Genomic DNA, 22,987 nt, shown 5'->3' with positions numbered 1-22,987 from the left:
ATGTGGCACTTCAAAATAAAAGTAGCCTGAAATTCGCTTATTTCACGGTCATCACCACTGAGTTAAAAAAAAACATAGCTCGAGCTTTCGTGATACCAGACCAGTTTTGTGGGACACGAGACTACCCCAGCTGTCCATAAAAAGTGGTCCCATTGAAATCTAATTTGTAATTTCAAACTAAAAGTTGCCTGAAATCTGCACATTTCACTGTCATCATGCCTGACTTTAAAATTTCATTAAAAAATATCCTCTAGCTATGGTAATACCAAACCAGGTTTGGAGGACACTAGACAACACAGCTTTCCACCAAAAGTAGTCCCATCAAAATGTAAGGAGGCATTTTAAAATAAAAGAGCTGGAGCTGTCGTAATGCCAGACTAGTTTTGTTGGACACTCGACGACCCCAGCTGTTCATCAAAAGTGGTCCCATCAAAATCTGGTGTAATTTCACAATAAAAAAAAAACACCTGAAATATGCACATTTCATTGTCATCAACACTGATTTTAAAATAATCATTTCAAAATACCCTCGAGCTATCGTGATATCAGACCCATTTTGGGGGACACTCGACAACCCCAGTTGTCCATCAATTGCGGTCCCACCAAAATGTGATACGGCATTTCAAAATAAAAGTAGCCTGAAATCAGCATACATCACTGTTATCAGGCCTGACTAAAATATCATGACAAAATATCCTCCAGCTATCATGATACCAGACCAGACATATTTCACTGTCATCACCATTGATTTAAAAAAATTAATTAAAAACTAGAGCTGCGAGCAGCTATAAAGGGCCCTCGCCACCCGGACAACGTTGGGGTACTGGCACGTTGGAAATGTGAAATATTTCCGAGAAATAACGTGAGGAATCTTCAAGAGGAATTTGCTTGTAGTTAAAGTTAGAGCAGCTTTTGTTTTCAAAGCCTCGTCAATGTTTGAAGTTAATTTGTTGGCAGGCACTACAGGTGCATCAAATCAAAGACTAATAGACTGAAAAACATTTCCTTTCCGAGAGCCATCACCATTCTGAACTCTCACACACATGCACACACACACGACCACCCTTGCCTTGCTGAACAGCGACGTATTGTGTTGTATTTCTCCAATTTCATACTATTTTCCATCACAATATTTATTCTCTTATTTATCTAATTTATATATTTGATTAAATTATTGTTGTATTGCACTGGAGAGGGGAGCTCCCTAATCTTGTTGCACACTGTACAATGACAATAAAAGGATTTCGGATTCTGATAAATTTAGAATGGCCGACTTCCTGTTCAATTTAGCATACGGCTCCATGAGACTTTTTATTAGGTCTTGGCTTTGTACACACTTCATCAAATTTTCAGTTTGGTGAAACAGAGATATGGGGCTGTTTTTTTTTGTTGTTTTTTTTTTCTAGGGGGCGATAGCGAGCCATTTTTAAACAACTGTACGACAAAATAATAAAATATTGTGAATATTGAATCAACTCCCGGTTGGGTGGACGCTGGCACGTTTGGCTGCCACTGCTCACCGGTAACTCTCAGAAATTTTTTGGATCCGCTTGTTGTACCTGCTTTAGCAGTTTACAATCCCTCCAGTTACAGTGATTTTATTTATTATCTGTATGTTGAGCGATCCCGATTCTCATGAATGCCACCCACCGATTGCATAGTCGCTGACGCGTCTACTGTGGCTAAAGTTTAGCTTACCTATCAAAGTTAGCACCTGTCTGCCATGTGGACCCGCAGGCCAGTCTGCTTCTCGCACTTCTGCCTGTTCCTGTCATGTCATCAACCTGTGTCAGGACAACTTCAATCCACTGCCGCTGAACTCCGCTGGATTTACCGACACATGCCCGAGGGAAACGCACCACCACCACTGCTCCTCCTCCCGAACATCGCTCGTCGACCCTTGAAGGATTGTATGGCAATTACCGGCATTTTAAACATTTATGGGACAGAATGTCAATTATTTAATTTAGCAGGTTTATATTTACTGAATATGCTATGATCGCAAAATTCCGGACGAACTGGCGAGGCTGCCCGGCTCACCGTGGCTTGTCATCGGGACCGGGAGGCGGCGCAGGCGACGCAGAGAGAGGAAGCAGTAGCGGGGCTGCAGGTCCGGTGTCTTGCAACGGCTGCGACGGCAGCCCCATAGGCAACCACTGCCGAGCCTGTACCTCACCAACGCCAGATCCGTGGTCCACAAAATCGACGACCTGGGATTACAAATCCTGGGAAACCGCTATGTGCGAGACAGCAGTGTGATCGTCGTCACGGAATCCTGGCTGCACGCAGACGTCCCCGACGCTAGCATCCAGCTGGCCGGGCGCTCGCTACATCGCGCGGATCGGACGAGGGACACCGGTAAGAGAAGGGGCGGGGTGGCTCTGTGTTTACGTGCATGAGAACTGGTGCGGCGATAGCACGATCGTCGAGAAGCACTCTTCCCCCGACATCGAGTTCATGTCCGTTAAATGCCGGCCTTATTTTCTCCCGAGGGAGCTAACGGTCGTGATTGTCACAGCTGTTTACATCCCTCCCGACGCTAGCACTAGCACGGCGCTCTCGCTACTCGCGTGCGTCATCAATAAACATCAGCGGGCCCACCCTGATGGCGTTCACGTAGTAGCGGGAGACTTTAATAAGGCCAATTTAAAGACTGTACTCCCAGAGTTTCACCAGCATGTCAAGTGCCCAACGAGGGGAGACAACACTCTCGACCATGTGTACTCGAACATCAAGCACGCATACAGGGCCCTCCCACTCGCCCCCCTCGGCCAGTCAGACCACCTGTCCTTGCAGCTCGCACCTGCATACACCCCTCTCAGGCGCAGATTCAGGCCCACCACAAAGACTGTGAAAACCTGGCGTGACGGCGCCATGAGTGAATTACAGGACTGCTTTCAAGACACAAACTGGGGCCTCTTTGATCATCAGGACCTTGATGTCTACACACATTGTGTACTGGACTACATCAAGTTCTGCATGGAAACTGTGTCCCTACACAGGACTATACGGACCTTCCCAAATGCGAAGCCCTGGATGTCCAGCAGGGTTCGCTCTCTCCTCAAGGCCCGTGACGCTGCCTTCAGGTCAGGCGACAAAGCCCAGTACAGGGTGGCTCGTGCTGACCTGAGCAAAGGCATCAAGCTAGCCAAGGCAACCTACAAGGGGAGGCTGGAGGCCCACCTTGCCAGTAACAGACCACGGGAGGTGTGGCAGGGTCTACGGAGCATCACCAACTTCCGTGGCAGCAGCACGACCTCTGCAGACCCGAGTGCATCGCTGGCAGAGGAGCTTAACTGCTTCTTCGCTCGCTTTGACTCGTCCCAACCGTCACACCCCCGCACTTCATGCTCCAACTCCCCCCCACTCACCGTAGAGGAACACGATGTGAGGCGCGCGCTCCTGGCTGTTAAACCCAGGAAAGCTACTGGTCCCGACGGAATACCAGGCAAGGTCCTCAAAACACCAACTGTCACATGTTTTCTGCAGGATCTTCAACCGCTCCCTGGCTCAAGCAGTCATCCCCTCCTGCTTGAAAACTTCCACCATTATTCCTGTCCCCAAAAAGTCACCAGCCGTCCACCTGAATGACTACCGTCCTGTTGCTCTCACACCAGTCATCATGAAGTGTTTCGAGAGGCTGGTTCTCCAGCACATCAGGGACTGCCTTCCTCCCACTCTGGACCCCTACCAGTTTGCATACCAGATCCACTGAGGACGCCATCAACACTGCTCTGCATGTTGTGCTGGGCCACCTGAAACAACAGCGGAGCTATGCAAGGATGTTCTTTGTGGACTACAGCTTGGCATTCAACACAATCATCCCAGACATCCTCGTCGCCAAACTGGACATTCTCGGCCTCCCTGCCCTCACACGCATCTGGATTAAGGACTTTCTGACCAACAGACCCCAGACTGTGTTGCTCGGCCCCTACACGTCCTCCACCTGCATGCTGAGCACCGGTTCCCCTCAAGGATGCGTGCTGAGCCCTCTCCTATACGCCCTCTACACCTACGACTGCAGCCCGGCCCACGGCAACAACAGCATCGTCAAGTTTGCTGACGACGCGACAGTGGTCGGTCTGATCTCGAAAGGTGACGAGACAGCCTACAGAGAGGAGGTAAAGAGACTGACAGCTTGGTGCAAGGACAACAGACTGCAAAAACAAAGGAGATTGTCGTCGACTTCAGGAGGAACAAGACGGTGCCGCCCCCCCTCTGCATCGAAGGCGTGTGTGTGGAGAGGGTCCACACGTTCAAGTTCCTCGGAGTACAGATCTCCGACGACCTTTCTTGGACTCACAACACCACAGCAGTGGTAAAGAAGGTCCACCAGCGTCTGCACTTCCTGAGAGTCCTCAGGAAATTCAACCTGGACAGGAAGCTGCTGCTAGCCTTCTACCACTCGTCCATTGAGAGCCTGTTGACGTACTGTGTCTCCACCTGGTACAGCGGCTGCACTGAGGCGGACAGAGTGAGGCTCCAGAGGACAGTCAAAACAGCGCAAAGGATTATTGGCTGCCCTCTCTCCTCACTGTCGGACATCTAATCCGCCCGGTGCCTCAGAAGGGCTCTCAACATCGTCAAAGACAATACCCACCCAAACTCACACCTGTTCGACCTGTTGCCCTCTAGCAGGCGCTACAGATGCATCAAATCGAGGACCAATGGACTGAGAAACAGTTTCTTTCCGAGAGCCATCTCCATTCTGAACTCTCACACACACACGAGAACACCCCTACCTTGCAGAACAGCATCGTGATGTGTTTTTATATACCCTATTCTGTACTAAATTCCATTGCACTCTCTTATTTATTTATCTAATTTATATATTTGTCTGTATTATTGTTGTATTGCACTGGAGAGGGGAGCCCTCTAATCTCGTTGCACACTTGAGTACAATGACAATAAAGGGATTTCTAATTCTAATTCTAATTCTACTACGCATAGGAATGACTGATTGTAGTCATGGTCTTTACTGTTTTATGATATTATTTTCACATGCTAACGTTATATTACTTAGTTTATAAATGTGTGAACATAGTATTTTCATGACCTACACTCACATTCACATCATACATATTCAGTCTGCACATTACAAACTGATGACAAGCCAGACAGCACTTCATGGACAAATATGACAAAGCACATTCTCCACGTAGGCCATAGAGATGCAAACATACCAAATTGGGCACTGGATTTAGTTTTAAAATCGCTGCATTGGCTCCCCGTGTGTTTCAGGATTGATTTTAAGGTGCTTCAATTAGTTTTTAAATGCCTTAACGGTCTTGGGCCATCCTCGCGGACCCTGAGGTCCTCTGGCACCGGCCTGTTAATTATTCCTAGGGTGAGGACTGGAACACATGGCGAGGCTGCATTCAGCCATTCTGGTCCTCGTCTATGGAATAGCCTGCCGGAGGACATCAGGTCCGCAGAGACCGTTGATATTTTTAAAAGGAGGCTCAAGACCAGACCTGGGCATTGCACGGCCCGCGGGCCACATCCGGCCCGCCGGGTGGCACTGACTGGCCCGTATGACAGACCTGGGCATTGTATGGCCCGGGCCACATACCTTTGGTTGACTCTGACCGCGAGTGTAAGGTTAATTGGAAATTTCAAAATAAACATACTTTTTAATTTCACCTCATTCATGGGCTAAAGCTGCACTGCTTTTATTCTGAAATTGTTTTGTTTTTTTTATTCCCGCACAATGTGCGTCGCACATAATGACGTAATGCATTTATCAAGACATGCGCGCAATTGAATCACAACAAGACGACGTTCGCCCTCAAAAATGTCCGCTCAGGCTAAAAAAAGAAAGGTAGATGCCGAATGTAGAATTTTCAACAAAAATTGGACAGCGAAGTATTTATTTACTGAAGTTAGAGGTAAAGCTGTGTGTTTAGTTTGCGGGGAGCAGATCGCCGTGTTGAAGGACTACAATTTGAGTCGGCATTACCAGACGAAACATGGAGAGAAATATAAAAACGGCACCAGATAACAATGAACTGGGACACTTTTTCTCAAAATCACAGTTCAGTGACAGTCAATATGTTGTATCTTGCTTAATGTTTGGTGCAAAAAGACAATATTGTGATGTCTTTAAAATGCTCAGAACCTTTACACAACTATCCAACAGTATATGGAACTCAAAATGTGTTTTGAAGTGAATGTGACAGAATATGTTTACTAATATGAGTCACAAATAGTAAAAAATGTTAATATTTTGTCTACCATTGTGTTGAGAAATTTGAATGAATAAATTTTTGGAAGGCAACCTCATTTTTTCAGTTTATTTGGTATTTAGTTTCATTGCTTAACTTTAATATATACTCTTGCCAGCTTGTCAAAACAGTGCTATTTACTGCTTTTTAAAAAAGAAATACAATTAATATTATGCAGAATTGAGTTCAGCCTTTTGGCCCGGCCCTCCACAATATTTTATGTTTCTTATGCGGCCCCATGGAAAAAATAATTGCCCACCCCTGCTCAAGACTCACCTTTTTTGTTTGGCTTTTAAATAATTTATCTTAGTCTTTTAATTCAGGACTGTCATTTTATCTATTATCATTGTCTTTAATTTTTTTTAGCTTCTTTGTCTTTTAGTATCATTTTTCTTATACATTTTAGCTCCGTCGTTTTATATTATTGTCTTTTAATTTTTAGCTTCTTCTATGTCTTTTAGTATCATAATTTTTCTTAAATATTTTAGCTTCGTCTTTTTATATTATTGTCCTTTAATTTTTAGCTTCTTTTTTGTTTAGCATTATCATTTTCTTTTATATATTTTAGCTCCAGTGTTTCCTCAAGGGGGGCCTCCGCGCTGGGAGGTGTGGCTGGCCTTCTCACAGGGGGCTTCATCCCGGAGGCTCCTTAGGCCCGGGGCCCTCTGCACTATGTGTAGGGTCTACCCCGGTCAGTCTGGGCTAGGGGTCTGTGTGTTGGCGCAGCTCCCTGTGGGCGTGAGCCGTCATCCCTCTCAGCGCGGATTACCTACCCTGGGTACATTTTCTCATATGGTTTCTCTGTGCCTTACCCTGTCTTTCTACTAAGATGGTTTATTAAGTTGTGTGAATGCGAGTGTTCTGTGTGTCTGCGAGTTCAGGCGTGTATGTTGATGTGTCTTGTGTTTATGTTGAGTGGGTGGAATGGGTTTTAGTTTTTCGTTGTAATTTGGATGTTTTTATTGTACAGCACTTTGAGCTGCATTTTATGTATGAAAAGTGCTCTTATAAATAAAATTTGATTGATTGATTGGAGGGTTCACTGGGACGCCATTGCAAAAACACATTCTGAAAGACATAATTTGATTTTGGAGCACACATACATGCACACTGACAATATTACAGGGGAATACCAGCAGGAGAGACGGAGAGACTGCCCGCCGGAGAAGGCCAGCCGTGGAATACCAGTCTTGGGGACCAGCTGGGAATCAACCATCCAGACAATGATTAATCTGGAGAGGACCTTCCCTTGGACGTAGACCCGTGTCGGGGAAGAATGTGAGGCTGGGCTGAGATAACGCACGACTCTTTTCGACTGTGCTTGCCCGAGTACATTTTCTCATGAGATTAAGAAAAAGCCGCTCAGTACTATTTCCTGAACCTCTGCCCCATTCATTTCAAAAGTCCTAGATAATGTAGTCGCCACTCAACTCCACTCTCATCTCACCTGCAATAACCCTTTCAGTCCGGTTTCCGTGCACTTCACAGCACTGAATCAACTCTACTCAAGGTCACCTCTGATCTCCTCATTGCAGCTGACTCCGATTCATTCTCCATTGTCATCCTTCTTAACCTGACTGCGGCCTTTGACACCATCTCACACACCATCCTTCTCAAAAGACTTTCTTCCATCGGCATCACCCACACCGCCCTCAACTGGTTCCATTCATACTTCAAAGACCGCACTCAGTTCATCCAGCTTAAATATTTCTCATCAAAGTCCCTCCCAGTCACCTCAGGTTTGCCCCAAGGCTCGGTCCTAGCCCCCCTATTATGTATCATATACCTCCTTGCCCTTGGCAGCATTTTCCGAAAATTCAATATCGCTTTATATTGCTTCGCGGATGACACCCAGCTCTAGTTCTCCTGCAAACCCAGCATATCACTCCCTCCCACCTCCGTCACCTCCTGTCTATCTGAAATCAATGACTGGTTTTCTAATGATTTCATGAGGCTTAACAGCGACAAAACAGAAGTTATTCTTTTCAGTACAAAATCAATACAATCCAAAGTTGTCAGTTTTCCCATTCCTGTTGGCCCCTCCATTGTTTTCCCCTCCCCTCAGGTCAAGAGTCTGGGTGTCATCCTTGACAGCACTCTATCTTTCCATAAGCATAATAACACAACCCGGTCAGCCTACTTCCATCTGCACAATATCAGTCAACACCGCCCCTCCCTTTTTCCCTCATCCACTTCTATTCTGGTCCAAGTCGAGTCAAGTCAATTTTATGTGTATAGCCCTTAATCACAGACAGTCTCAAAGGGCTTTACATAACCACAATCAACATCCACTGATCTTAACCCCCAGGAGGGCAAGGAAAAACTCAAAACCCCATTGGGGGAAAAGTGAGAAAACTTGAGAAGGGACCACAGATGGGGGGGAAACCCCCTTCCAGGATGACCAGGCTGCTTTGGATGCTAAGTGGGCAACATTTGACACATACAATGATGCTATACAATGTTAGATGAGATAATGTGAGAGTCAATTAAATGAAGTGCTGCAGGAAGATGACTTTAGTGGAGTGGGTCCTCATCCAGGACCGTAATCTCCATGGCAGCATATCCGAGGATGAGCCTTCGATCTTGAAATAGTCAGTTTGGGGTAAATTCAAAACAGCCACTTCCAAGTGAATCACCATCACCTAATTCCCAAGCCGTGGAATTGGGAACAGAAAAAAAAGAACAGAAATAGTAAACAGGCTAACAAGTAGTTCAACGAAGTGCTGAAATATAGGGAAATCAGAAGAGGCGCTGCATGAAGACGACTTTGGGAGAGCAGGTCCCTCCCCGGTTGGTCAGTGCCGTAATCTTCATAGCAGGTCACCATCACCTAATTCCCAAGCAGGGGAAGAGGGGGCAGAAAAGAGGAGAAGCGGCAGTAAACAGGCCAACAAATAATTAAATTAGATGCTAAAGTATATAAATAAATTGATCAAATGTCACGCTGCAGGAAGACGACATCACTGGAACAGGTGCATGCCCAGTTTGTCAATGCCTTAAACTTCCTAGTGGGTCACCGTCACCTAATCCCCCAGCCGGGGAAAAGGGGGCAGAATAGAGAAGAAAAGAGAAAAAGCGGCAGTAAACAGGCCAACAAATAGTTCAACTAAATGCACAAGAGTATAAATGCGTCTTTAATAGTGTTTTGAACATTTCTACTGAGGTGGCGCCTCTAATACCTGAGGGTAGTGCATTCCAAAGCATTGGTGCCCGAATAGAGAACGCTCTAGAACCTGTGGACTTCTTTTTGGCTCGCGGAATCACTAAAAGACCAGCATTTTGTGAGCGAAGGTTTTGGGACGGAACATATGGTACCACGAGGTCAACGAGATAGGAAGGAGCTAAGCCATGCAATATTTTATAGGCAAGTAGCAGAACTTTAAAATCACATCTCAAGTGGACCGGAAGCCAATTCAAATTGGCAAGTATCGGGGTAATATGATCAAACTTTCTCGTTCTAGTCAAGAGTCTAGCTGCTGCATTTTGAACTAACTTTTAATACTAGACATGGGGAGACCCGAGAGCAAAATGTTACAATAGTCGAGGCGAGACGTAACAAACGCATGGATTAAGATTTCTGCATCACAAGTTGATAGAATTGGGCGAATTTTAGCAATGTTACGCAGATGAAAAAATGCAGTTCTAGTAATATTTTTAATGTGCATTTGAAACGACATAGTTGTGTCAAATATAACACCGAGATTTTTTGTTGAATCCTTTTGGGCAATTTATCGATACTCATAGTGGTGTCTTTGAAAAAGGTACCGATGACGCGCTGGTCCAATGATCAGCATCTCGGTTTTATCTGAGTTAAGACGCAAAAAATTGAAAGACATTCATAGTTTAATTTCGGCAAGGCATGCCTCTAATTTATAGCAATCACACGGATTCGTTATATCCAACGGCATGTATAATTGCGTATCATCAGCATAACAATGAAAACTAATGTTATATTTCCGTATAATATCACCAAGCGGTAGCATCTAGTACCAATCCCTGCGGAACTCCGCGTGTGATCTTACAAAGATCAGAAGTCGCATTGCCATGAATTACACGGTGCGTCCTCTCCGACAGATACGAATTAAACCAAGAAAGCGCTGAACCTGAAATGCCAACACAAGTTTCAAGGCGTTTTAATAATATGTTATGATCAAGTGTCAAAAGCGGCGCCAAGATCGAGTAAGAGTAATACAGTGAACCCTCGGTTATCGCGGTTAATGGGGACCGAGACCACCCGCGAAAACTGAAAATCCGCGAAGTAGCGGCGCACCTTCAAAAATGCTTAAATTATATATATATATATATATATATATATATATATATATATACGGGTAGAGAGAGAGAGAGTGAAATTCATGTTATAACAAAAAAAAATTATTATTAAAACTTCTTATTTTTTTATTCCCCAGCCATTATTTTTGTATTTATTCAATTACTTATTTTTGTATTTATTTAATTACTTCGACTTTTAACTTCTGGTACGCCGTCCGGTGTGCCCTGTGAATGTTATGATCCTCCAGCAGAGCTGGAGGATTGAGCAGGACTCTCCAAACGCAGACACAAGTAGGATAACAATCCGACGCCAGGTAGTCAGTGTAGGTGGTAGTGAGTGTAATCAGTGAGTGAATGGGAATCCGGTGCGGGGCTGGTGGGCGCGTCTCGCAGCAGCTGACCGCATGGCGCGAGATGATCGCTGGAGGAACGCCCACACAGCTGAAAAAACAAAAACACACGCGGCATGACAGGCACGGATCATGCCAGTGAAATGAAAGGTGGCATTCTTCATTTATTTATTTATTCATTTATTCATTCATAACTGACAGCCTCGCGCTCCGCTCGTGCCCGGGGGGAAGAGGTGCTCCTCTTCGGCTTAACTGTGACGCGAGCATGCCCTCCTCCTCCGGAGCTTCCATTCGGTTAAACTTAGGGGCCGCTTGACACCGCCCGTGCCCGGGGAAGGTGCTCCTCTTCGGCTTAACTGTCACGCGAGCATGCCCTCCTCCTCCGTAGCTTCCATTCGGTAAAACCTGATTGGAAAGGTTCAAATTGATTATTACTAGTCATATATTCATTAAGTTTTTCAAGATTTTTGCAATAAACGGAAGATTTGAAACCGGTCTATAGTTGTTGAGACTCTCTGGGTCGAGGTTTGGTTGCTTAAGTAGCGGTCGCATAATGGCGGTCCTAAAGCTGCTGGTACTATACCCGTGGTAAGTGATAGATTAATAATATTTAAGACAGACGGTCCTAGGGTCATAAACAGTTCTTTAATTAGTTTGCCAGGAAGCGGATCGAGCACACAAGTTGTCGGTTTTGCCCCACTAACCAATTTTGTTTGGCTTTCAAGAGATACTTTTTTAAATTGAGATAAGGTTATCGGACAGTTATCAGCCCTAATGTCCCTATTAACACCATTTATGACGGAATTCAACGGAATTGTAAGAACAGTGTCTTTAATCTCATCACGAATACACTCAATCTTCTGAGTAAAGAATTGCATGAAATCGTGAGCTGAATAGGAAGAGCTATCCGAGGTTGGTTGCTGTTGCGTTAGCATTGCTACAGTAGCAAATAAATATTTAGGGTTGTTTTTATGTAAAACAATTAATCTAGAGTAATAATTAGTTTTGGCTAGATTGAGCGCTTCCTTGTATAAACTAGCGCACCATGCCTGACGGAAGACCTCCAGTTTGGTCGCACGCCATTTGCGCTCAAGCTTCCTACAAGAATCGTTTCAGTATGCGTGTTTCCTCATTAAACCACGGAGTCAGCCTCTTTGGACAAGTTTTAGTTTTTAAAGGTGCGACGGAGTCAGGCGCATTTAACAGAGCGACATTAAAGTTGTTTGTAAGATCATCAATCGTACCAATATAATTAGGAAACGAATCGGTTACTAAAGGGAGTAGCTCAGAGAGCGCAGCGGTGGTTAAGGAGCTAATGTTGCGGCTGCTATAGCTTTGATCATGGTCAGAACGATGGCAATGCGCCAAGACTTCAAATTTGATTAAGTAATGGTCAGCTATAGCACTAGTATATGGTAATACAATTATTTTTGAGGATGCTAAGCCCCGGGTTAATACCAAATCTAACGTGTTACCATTTATATGCGTTGCTTCATCTATTATTTGCATGAAACCAAACATATCAATTATTGTCCGAAACGCCACGGTAAGTGGTTCCGACGGGAGATTCATATGAATGTTGAAGTCGCCCATGATATATTATCCGCATGAGTTACCAAATCAGCCACAAATTCAGAAAATTCATCTAAAAAGCCTGAGTAAGAGCCAGGGGGACGGTAAAAAACGGCAAGATAAAACGGCAGTGCGGCCGTGGATCGCATAATGAGAACTTCAAATGTTTTGAAGGAATTGCTAGGACGAGGACTAAGTTTTAGATTAAATTCGGAAATGAGGGCTACACCCCCATCTTTCTCATCATTGCCTCTCGCAGGCAAGGGGCCAGAGACAATTACTCGACTCAGACTCATCTTTCTGGCGAGATCACAAGTCCTTGCTATGTTTTTTCTTTGTGATCTCTGATTGCTTCATCCTAGTTGTTGGAGCAGTTTTCTTTTGAGTAATGCAGTATGGCAACACCACCACTAGGGCAATTGATGACGTCAGCACTGGTTGCGTTCATCCATAAATAACAAATGCAGGACAGGTGGGGGAACGCTGGTCGGATACCGTTTTTCAACCGCACTTACTCAAGACGCATTATTTATGTACAAACTGGAAGATAGAAGATAGTATATTGTATTGATTACCGCATATGCACGGATGTTTTTGATTTGAAGTTTGGAAGACCGTAGCCATTGATTTATTTATTTGATTTACTTGACTTCACGGCATGACATCTGGACTGAAATGACTACGATTAAGACTAACCCTTGACTGTTTGACGTGACATACATAACTACACATCAACATCAAGACCAGTGAAGCCGAGCGAACGTCATCGCAACTTCAACCCATGGTGAGTGAGTGCGCGTTAAAACTTTCTTTAGCCAGCGTATCATTGAAACGGCAGTAACACTAGCGTCATTGGAGCCGACGTGTATCACTATATCTGAATAGCTAGCGTTGTTTGCACTGCGCTGGTGTCTAGGTCTCTTGCGTGCTAGCTCCATAAGATTAGCTTCAATGTCGGGTGCTCTGGCCCCAGCAATACACATTCTGTGGTTGGATTTTCAAGCTTAATGTATCGAGTAATGGAGTCACCTTTCACTAAAGTGCGGGAGCCAGGAGACCGAGGTGGAATGGAACTGCTCTGTGTCTTAACAGGCTCAACGCGATTAGCAAGCCGTTTACGGCCAATGCTAACCGGTGCTGTCCGCCACATTTACGCTTACCACATTACTCTGCTCTAGCTGGCGGACACGTCCCTCCAGCAGGGAGAGTCTTTCCATGAGAATGGTGCAAGTGTTGCATGTGGTGGTGCACGAAACCATAGTTGCGTTTACTCGCCTGGTGGATGAAAGCAGACGAACAGATGTCGCGCCGAAAGTGACGACACCCTCCACGACCGGGATTCCCACGTTGTCGTCGTGTGGAGGCTTGAGCGGCTCCCTGGAGTGCAGCCAGCATTCTGGGGGCCTGACTAAGAGGAATCCCACCCTGGTGGTCGAACCAAGCGTTAAAAACTTGCTCTCGACTACACACCTCAAAAATGGAAATGGAAGCTCAAAGAAGGAATATTCATACTGGATCGGCCGTCGCCCAGGATAACCAGGTCCGCGTTGGTGCAGTAGAGAGTCCTGCAACTTCGAAAAATACGCTAGACTCAGTTAATGATGACCTAAATGACAATGTAGTGACAGTAGGAGGAGGACTGAGGATAATCTCATTGAATGTGGAGGGTATATCGATGGCTAAGTGTGAGTTGATGGCGCAGATGCTGAGGGAGAAAGATGTACAAGTGTTGGCACTGCAGGAAACTCATCTGACTAAAGAATCGCCCCCATCGAGATACAGTATATCCAGCTTCATACCCATCACGAGAATAGATCATCAACAGTACGGAACCATGATATATGTACATGAAGACATCCCTGCCATAGACAGAGGATCCTCTATGGACGAACACAATATACACAGGTCAGAGATTGAGGTGCTGGGTACAACAGTGGTCAACATATACAAGCCTCCAAATACAAGCTGGCCAATTAGTGTCCTCCCACAATACCAACATCAATCTATAATATTAGGAGACTTCAATAGCCACCATACATCGTGGGGATACACAGAGCCCGACCCAGCTGGAATCCAGCTCAGCAACTGGGCAGAAATAAATAATCTCCACCTCCTTTACCATCCAAATGAACCAGGCACCTTCCACTCAGCACGATGGCAGAGGGAATACACACCTGACCTGACCTTCGTTACGAGGGACACAGATGGCATATCAATGCCAGCACATCGAAGAGTGCTGGGTAACTTCCCAAGGTCCCAGCACCGACCAATATTGATAAAAACAGGAATCAACATACCAGTCACACAATCTCTACCCCTGCCAAGATGGAACTTGTTGGAATTTATCTTGATATCAATGTTAGAATTTAACTTTAACCCAATGTAAACTCAAATAAGTAATCTGACTCCAATTTGCGACCTTACCCAACTCTCACTCATCCAACAATATGCGTGCTCGTTCTGCAATAGAAAGGTATCAGGAAGCCGGCATTTTCACGCACAAAGTGGATTTATTCCCAATACAGATTTTCTACATGGCACCTGGATCTCGGGTCCCTCTCAATACAACTCTACACCTCTCTTGCCACCAGCGAATGTGTTCTACCCCCGAGTTGCCCAGTACTGATTCATACTATACAACATGCAAAAATGGCACAGACAAAGGCATCCTGGCATGATTCTATTGGCTATGTTTATTGCAGTTAACTTTAGCTCGCTCTCATTGGTCTTTCTCCTCCCGCCGAATCCCGTGGCTCCTCCTGCGTGCGATCCCCCGATGGCCGCTCCTTCCCGGAGTCATCTTGTCTCGCTCAGCACCTTCTGCTTCTAAAACATTCCATTCTTGCACAACCCCCGCAACCAGTTTCGCTTCACCAGTCACACTCTCAGCATTTTACAATATCACATTTTCATACATTGGATGCACCAACATCTAATGAACTATGTTAAGCTCAAACTCTTATATTCCTTTAATAGTCAAATGTATGAAATCCTTTAAGTGTAACTGAAGTTTAGACCATGCTAATGACCAAACCCTCAGGATTGGAATGCAGGAAGATTGGATCACAGCTGCACCACAGGAGGTGTGAACGAGACCCCTCTGAAACAATGGACTTCCATGCCGGGATCACAAAAGTGGTTCCTAGCAGTCTACTCTTTGTTCAGTTTTTAAATTGACTGCCATTTACATTATCCTTTAAACTTTAGAAAGGCAAACTGGCAGGGTTTCGCAGAGCAAGTTGATAAGACATGCAAGCGAATCCCAGCAAAACAGGAGAATATAATTAGGTTCAATAAACTCATTCAGAGCAGTGCAAAAAAGCACATACCCCGGGGAGTCCGTAAAAGATATATACCATGCTGGACACCAGAATGTGAGGAAATATTAAAATCCTATGAGGAAACCCAGAATCCAGATACTGGAGAGAAATTGCTGGAGAGACTGCAGGAGGAGAGACAGAGAAGATGGATGGAAACGGTAGAGAGCATGGATTTCACAAGATCCAGTAGACATGCATGGAAACTGATTAAAAAACTGGACGGGGGTGGAAAAAAGAGCAAACAGTCTAACGTAGTGAGCCCTGATAGTGTTGCAATTAATATAAGAGGAAGAGGAGCTCACACCCCTGACTACAAGTTCGAAACCACCATAAAGAAAAAGTACCAGCAGCTAATCAGAGACATGCCAGAAGAAGACGGGTTCTCCCACCCAGTGAGCGAAGAGGAGGTGAAAGCAGCACTCAGAGCAACGAAGTCAGGCAAGGCAGCAGGAGTTGATGGGATCTACCCAGATATGTTGAAACACCTGGGTCCAGCTGCGATTAAATGGATGGCATCTGCTATCACTGATGCAATAAACATGGGTAGATACTGCCATCTCTGGAAAAGAGCTAGGGTCATAGCCATCTTAAAACCGGGGAAATCACCAGAAGACCCAAATAACTACAGACCAATATCCCTGCTATGCAGTATGTATAAGATAATGGAGAGGATAATCCTAACCAGAATAACACCAACCCTGGAGCTGAATATTCCTTGCCAGCAGGCAGGATTTAGAAAGCACAGAAGCACCACAGAACAGGTACTGGCTCTAACAACATTCATAGAGGCAGGATACCAAAGAAAACTAAAAAGTGGTGCTATATTTTAAAGGAGTGGAAGAGTTTAAACCTGGCTAGTTTTATTCGATGTCCTGCATCTTGTGTCACTGTTATTCTGTGGAATGCTGTGTGGGTGGCTGGTGAAGCTGGAAAAAGAAAGTGAAAGAATGTGAGGTTTGGGAGGTTTTAGGTCGGTGCCTGGCGCAGACAGATACCTCGAGGGGGAAGGAATGCACAAGAAACTGGACCCTCCAGCCACAAGCAGGAGGGGCCACCACTTGAAGAAAGACCAAGAGAAGCAAGCTAAAGTTAACTGCAGCATACACATAGCCAATAGAATCATGCCAGGATGCCTTTGTCTCTGTGTCATTTGCATATTGTGTCTATAAATTAATGCTGAACAGCGAAGACAAAGAGAGCTGTATTGAGAGGGACCCAAACTCAAGTTGTAGATTTGTGTGTTAGGAATAAATCCACTCGTGTGTGAAAATGCCGGCTTCCTGATACCTTTCTATTGCAGAACGAGCGCGCATATTGTTGGATGAGTGAGAGTTGGGTAAAGTCACAAATTGGAGTCAGATTATTAATTTGAGTTTACATTGGTTTAAAATTAAATTCTAACATTGATTTAAAGATAAATTCCAACAATTTATGGTGACGCCGACGCGATGCATGAGAGGTAAAAGAAGTTTGGAACTTCGAGAAAGACCACATGAGACTGGGTCTCGCATGTCCACACCAGGTGACGACCTGATAGGAGCCGCACATCCGACCGTCTTTCCTCTTTGGGCCCACAGTGACATAAGGTAAGCAGATCCTTTTCAAATTCTGCACATTGGCAACGCTAAATTATAAGAGGAAGGAGGAGCGGAACGGCATAATAAAAAGAAAAAATAAATTAAAAAAAAAAAAAAAAAAAAGTGTAACAGTGTGGACGTTAGGAGGATATAAAATCTGGGATTTACCTACTAGAATAGTTTGGAACTATTCGTGGTTAAGATACGGTATAAAATCTGGGATTTACGTATCAGGACACGGTTTAAAATCTGGGATTTACGTGTCTGTGTGGAAGCGGTGTGAATGTGAAGCCTAAATTTGTTCTGCGTATGAAGTGCTTGGGACACGCACGAGTGGATTTGGAGATGGAAAATGGGAGGAAATGTGAGGGTTTTCTTGTGTCTGGCGCTTCAGACGAGCGGGCGGAAGTCTGGTCGGAGATTAATGGTCATTATGCTCAGCTGGAATCACAGTTGATTAGTGGAATGGAAAGTAAGAAAATTAAGAAGGTGAAAGAACGGAGTCAGAAGTTGTTTCTGAAATTAAAAAAGGATGATTTGTTTTGCGGTGGTCCCGGAACGTGGGACATGTCGAAGTTAGCGAGGCAGTTACAGAAAAAGGAAACCAGAATGTTGGCAAATATTCGAGATATGAAGGAGGATCAGAGCCAAGCTGGATGGCGACAGCGTATTAAACTTGAGAAGGAAGTGAAGGAATTGGACAAAGATAGACGAGGCATTCACCAATTGGCAATTATTGCCACTGCGCTGGGGGCAATAAAAGAGGAAGAGAGTGTGAATGAAGTGAAAAAGAAGGATGAAGTGATTGGAAAAGTGGAAGAAAAGACGGAAGGTCGGAGAGGCATTTATCCACAGTTGCCTGACTCGCGACAGTATGTGTATGAGCCGCCGCGGTATCCGATGGCGCAAATAATGGCCCCCGTAGTCACTTTGGGCGGCAGGATGGTTTTGGATGTAGAAGATCACGATTCACGGATGACGCCAGCGACCATACAGTTGATTGAACAGGCTGTGAATAATGAAAGGAAGAGAGTGCGCGGAGAGCAGCAGGGGAATGTGGAGTCGCCCGTGCTGACGTCAGGGGCAGCGCTCGCAGGAGGTGGGGGCACCCCGAGTGCCGGGAGTGAGAGAAATTCGAAACCACTGATGAAGGAGGCGTCGCGAAAGTTGTTGGAAGGACACAGGGTGCAAAGTGAGGAAAGAGAGATGTTAGAGGGAGTGATGACGGGGACACGGAAACATGGGCAGGCAATGCCCAGTGACGCAGATCCCCGCGAGGAGGAAGTGGAAAGTGATGAGGAAGCCGAGGTAGTGTTACGTGAACAGCGGCAGATGCTCAGAGCGTTGAGTGAAGGAGAGAGGCTGGGCGATAAAGAGGAGAGCATGTCCAGGGCTGAGCGAGGCTATAATACACGCAGTAAAGATAAGATGATGGCACAGCAGGAGCAGCCTCAAACAATGGCACCCCTAGTGGTGACTCACGCTGGCCGTCACTATGAGCCTCTGGTGCTTCGGGATGTGGCTGCATTGGTGGAAAAATTGCCTCCGCTGCATAAAGGGGCACGAGCCTGGATTACTAAATTCTTAGCCGCCATGTCAGGACAGGGAGTAGCATTGGGAGATTTTAGACAAGCCATTTTGGGATTGTGTTCCCTGATTCAATTACAGAATATTGAGGGGGCAGCTGGCACCCGCCAGCTGGGGAGAGAAACCCCCTTGGCTGAGACTTCTGAGGCGTTGTTTCGGGAGCTGAGGGCGGCCTTTCCCTCCCCAGTGGATGTGGCGCCAACAATTTTTAATTACGGAAAAGATGTGACTCCCGAGCAACATTATGCTCAGGCATTGGAGCTGTGGATTGAGACCACAGGTAAACACCCAGGCAACTATCCTGAAGCTGAAATGATGTTCAGGACGGCGATGCTGAACGGCCTCCCAAATGAGGTGCAGGCGATTTTGAGAATTGATCCGGACATTTTGGTTTGTCCGGAACCGAGATTTAAGAGGCATTTGATACACCATTGCCGCATCTACATGGAAAAAGCAAATAAAGATCAAAAGGAATCTGATGCTCTGGCGACTAGTTTGGTTAAACTACAGTTGGCAAAGTTGCATGGTGAGGCAAAACAAGAAAAGGTGAAACAAAAACAGATGTATCAAACTCCAGTGGGGGCTGAACGGCGCCAAGGTCAAGGGTTCCGTGGTAGATACAGAGGGCGTGGTCGTGGCGCCCCCCCAGGCCGGGGGCGGAATGGGTTCGCTCCAGGGACTTGCTTCAACTGCGGGTCCCTTGACCACTGGGCACGTGATTGTCATGGCAACCCACCACCAGGGGTGGAGCAGCAGAACCAGCAAGCAGGGCCACCACACCAAGGGGTACCGCAGCAGCCCCGCCCGTGGCCACAGCCGAATCCAAGGGGTCAGTATTTCCAAGCTGACCAGTGGTACGGCCCAGACGAATAGGGGGGCCTGGGAAGCTCGGGAAGCACTGGCCAGGCAGAGCCAATGCTTCAGTTGACAGTGGCGGACACTCCAGTCCAGATGTTGGTGGACACTGGAGCAACACATTCATCAATCAACATGCCACTGCCAAGTACAGCGTTGTCGAGGCGAGTTACAACGTTAGTCGGCTTCTCGGGACGTCCTCAGACTCTGCCCTTTACTCGGCCACTGAAAACGGAAATTACAAACACTGGACAGAGACTATATCATTCATATGTTCATGCAATGGACACACCCATCAATTTAATGGGCAGAGACATGTTGTCAGCATTGAGAGCCCAGATATTGTGCGGCGAGAAGGGACTTACAGTGACATTTCCTGACGGACAGGTACTGGAATGCTTCCAGCCTGTGACACCTAGGGGTCAGTGGTTGATGGCACCACTCCCCACAGTACCTGAAACGGCACGGATCTACTGGGCTAGATTGAATCCTGAGACTCCACTTGGGGGAGGTGTCTACTCCACATACCTCTTGTGGAAACCGTGGATCCAGACATTGGCACCGTACCACCCCCCACTGGATCCATTGCACTGCACTCTATATTATGATAGAGAATCAGATGACATATATAGAGATGCGTTCGAAGAAATTGAGGGGGATGGTTGGATATTGCGCGCACCATGCATCTTTGTGGGCCCCGAGGGGGTGGCAGCATATGTGCAGTTGTCGCCGGAGCAAGAGCAATGGTATCGAATGAGTGAGGAAGGTTTGCCTCACGTGTCACTAGCTGTGTCGCCAGGCCATGATCCCCGCCAATTGGGGCCCATGGTGAAACGATTAACACAACAACATGACTGGATGATGACTGAAATTCTAGATGTGTGGCACTCAGCTGCAACCAAAAGTTACAGGATAATGGCAAAAATGGTAGATAAGTCAGACCTTGAATTGGTATTCTTGGACCGCCATCATGGGCGGGAACAGACGGACCATGAGTCCGCACAGGCAATGTTGGATCAAATGCCACAGACCGTGTGGTCACAGGGTCCATTTGATGTTGGTTTTTGTCGGACGGTTCAGCCAATCCAATTGGAAGTTGACTGCTCCATTCCGGTTCGCCGTCCTCAATATCGATGGCCGAAGGAAGCAGACAAAGGAATGGAGGACACAGCGGCAGGATTGTGGGATGCGGGGGTGTTGGAAACGTCGGCGTCCTCTTGGAACACACCTCTGAGGCCGGTCCAGAAGGCTGATGGGGTGACATGGAGGATGGCCCACGATTTGCGGCCAGTGAATGACATCACTATAACTCCAGTTTTGCCAGTTCCTGACCCCCATCGCATCCTGTCCTCCCTGGACCCGCAGAAACAGTGGTATACGGTAATTGATTTGGCGAATGCATATTTCTGTTTACCGCTGGCTGAATCAATACGACACGTGTTTGCATTTTCTTACAAAGGGGTGAAATTGCAGTACAAAAGACTCCCTCAGGGCTTTAAGAATTCGCCAGGAATTTTTAATCAGGTCTTGAAGGACTTGTTATTTTCATGTGCGCTACCCCAAGGCTCAGTGCTCCTGCAGTATGTGGACGATCTCCTCATTGCGGCCGAAACATCCGACCAGTGTGTGGAAGCCACACGAGCAGTGCTGTTGAAGCTTGCTGACCTGGGCTTCAAAGTGTCAAGGAAAAAGTTACAGTGCTGTCGTAAGTCTGTGATTTTTCTGGGGCGTGTCATCACCCCAGCCGGCTTGGCTATGTCCCCAAATCACCGCAGCTCCATCCTGCAACACCCACGTCCACACACAGTGCAGGACATGTTGTCTTTCTTGGGATTGTGTGGCTACAGCCGAGCATACATCCCATGTTATGTGGATAAAACAGCAGGCTTGCGGGCCCTGGTCAAACAACAAGGGGTCCGAAATTTGAAGGCCACATTGCAGTGGACCCCTGAGGATGATGCATTGTTTGTGCAATTAATTCAGGAATTAGCATCAGCAGCAGCTTTGGCCACTCCAGATTACACTAAGGTGTTTTATTTAGACGTTGCGAGCAGTGAGAAAACAGTGAATGCGGCATTGTACCAAAGACATGGAACAGACAGGGCAGTTTTATTGTATTGTAGTGTGCCATCAGACGGAATTGAACAGAAACAAGCAGACTGTGTTAGGTACGCAGCAGGCCTGGCAAAGGTCCTACAGAAAACAGCTCATGTGGTCATGGGGTATCCCGTCCAGGTGTTGACAGATCATGGGGTGTCAGCTTTTGTAGCATCGGTGGCATTTACATTGACACCCCTGCGACAAACACGGATGATGAAAACATTGATGGCACCAAACGTTACTTATGTGCATGATGGTGTGAACATGGCTAATCACCTCCTGGAAGGGGCACATGAGTGCGCTCTGAAAGTACAGAAAGATCAGAAGGTCCGTGAGGACTTGTATGCGGAACCATTGGAAGGTGGACGGGTTATGTTCACCGATGGGTGTTGTTGGCGTGCCAAGGATGGGACACTCCACGCGGCCGCGGCAGTGGTGGAGTGGAAAGGTTCTTTCTTCCTCCCAGTGACAGCTCAGAAGTTGACAATAAAACCCTCCGCCCAGGCGGCAGAGGTGTTGGCGCTGGTGTTGGCCTTGGAACAGTGTCCAGGACAGCAATTAACTGTATATACTGATTCGGCATATGCAGCGTCAGCTGCCCTGATTGACCTAAAGGGGTGGTTGCACAATGGCTGGCTAACAGCGAAAGGCAAAGAAATTGCTCATAGAACTTTGATGGAGCGATTGTATGAAGCAATTAAGGGTCCACACGAATTGGCGATTGTAAAGGTCCCGGGACACTCAAAGGCCAACACCATGGTGGCGAAAGGTAATGAGAGGGCGGATGCTCTCGCGAAAGAGGTGGCTGGATACACCCCTCAGGGCGGGATGATGTTAACAACCCCAGCTGTGGTCTGGGATGGGGAACCCCCGGATCTTCCAGTGGCACCCGAAGTGGCACTGGAGGATATTATGGATGCACAAGGTAAGTCGTCGCCGGAACAAAAATAAATGTGGATCGCATCTAAGGTGGTCAGGCGGGTGGGTCCCAGGGGCCAGCCGGTCCTCCCTGAAGGGCAACTCATGACCTCAGTGTTGGCTGAGGCCCATACAGTGGCACATGTGGGGCCTCAGGCAATGCTTCCAAAACTTCGTCAGTGGTGGCATCCAAGGTTACAGGAGGTGGTCTG

At 46.5% G+C, this 22,987-nt stretch overlaps 1 long non-coding RNA gene across 1 annotated transcript; it reads right to left on the bottom strand.

The window, feature by feature from the left end:
• Window positions 1–11,072: 11,072 nt before the first annotated feature.
• Window positions 11,073–13,991, bottom strand: LOC148315952 (uncharacterized). The gene is made up of 3 exons (XR_015840495.1): window positions 13,931–13,991; window positions 13,694–13,843; window positions 11,073–11,251 (listed from the first exon to the last, which is right to left on the bottom strand). It is a non-coding gene; the product is annotated as an uncharacterized LOC148315952 (long non-coding RNA).
• Between the last annotated feature and the right edge of the window lie 8,996 nt (window positions 13,992–22,987).

Source organism: Idiotropiscis lumnitzeri, unplaced genomic scaffold, assembly GCF_059441095.1.
Source record: "Idiotropiscis lumnitzeri isolate Australia: NSW breed Sydney's pygmy pipehorse unplaced genomic scaffold, RoL_Ilum_1.0 HiC_scaffold_30, whole genome shotgun sequence".
NCBI lineage: Eukaryota > Metazoa > Chordata > Actinopteri > Syngnathiformes > Syngnathidae > Idiotropiscis > Idiotropiscis lumnitzeri.
Note: the sequence above shows the minus strand (reverse complement) of the source record. Positions and strands in the feature narration are given on the sequence as shown.